Genomic DNA, 1129 nt, shown 5'->3' on the forward strand with positions numbered 1-1129 from the left:
CCGTCAGGGATCGCAATTCGAACAATAGCCGCCTCTCTTGTTTCTCATGCTCCTTTATTGTCCAATTAGCTAACTCCAAATATTCTTAGAGAACAGGCATGTGTTGTCATTCCGTCATTGTCTTTCAAGTCTGACATGGGCAAATTTTCAACATGCATTCCATATCATCCGAACATACAAGGGTGAATGGCCAGCTCTGATTCATCGTTGGATCAGATATTGTATGAATATGCATCTAAATAGGACAATATATGGACAATTCCTTTCTCTTAAACTCCTGGGGATACCATTCCTAATAACGGTAAGGAAGTCTGCAAAAATGGCAGTTTCTCCTTGCTAAGAAATAGCTTTGATATTTGAAAGTTAAGTAGACACCTTTTCTTTGCCCTTGCTCCATTGAATCACTTAAACTTCTGGTTTCCATGATTCTTTGAATCGCTTCATATCTCCTTTTGAATCCAAATGGCATATTAAATCTTGAATGTCCGAAGGTGGCAACACCCGGATTGCTTTTTTGGTCCAAGTTTCCAGTTTCTTTTTCCAAATATGCACCACATGCCGCATTTATTGTCTGTTACAAAATGCTTAGCTTACAGCTACATTTACCAACATATTTATTGGTGTTTTTAGTTGTCGTGTCCACTTTAACATAAACGAGCTTTACCAAAATTCCCCAATCTTTCTCAATCTTTCCCTTTTTCTGGCAAACCTAAGAAACAAAAGATATTAAAGTTTCATTCTTTCGCTCTATACTGTTAAGACACTAGAACAAACATCTCTGTTTTGGGCGATTTGATAAATGACGTTTCTACAAATAACACTGAGTTTCTTTAATTTCATTGAAAGGGAGGAGTCATCCAAAATTATAGAAAACAGTTTTCTAAACCCTTTTCCACGTTAAGAGCCTTGCTAAGATTTGACTGGTCAAAAATAATTGTTTCGGTTGTTTGCACTTTGTCTTGAAGTTTTATTCCTCCGTGCCACCTCATTTTACTGCTTTGAGGGCAAAATGCCTAGTGAGCAGTTTTATCACCTTGTCTACATGCCAACTCATCACTTCATCAATGATCAATTCAAATCTTTCCTTTGATAGATCCACACCTAGACACATATTCTGGAAACTTATCAA

This window comes from Tigriopus californicus, chromosome 4 (assembly GCF_007210705.1).
Source record: "Tigriopus californicus strain San Diego chromosome 4, Tcal_SD_v2.1, whole genome shotgun sequence".
Taxonomy (NCBI): domain Eukaryota; kingdom Metazoa; phylum Arthropoda; class Copepoda; order Harpacticoida; family Harpacticidae; genus Tigriopus; species Tigriopus californicus.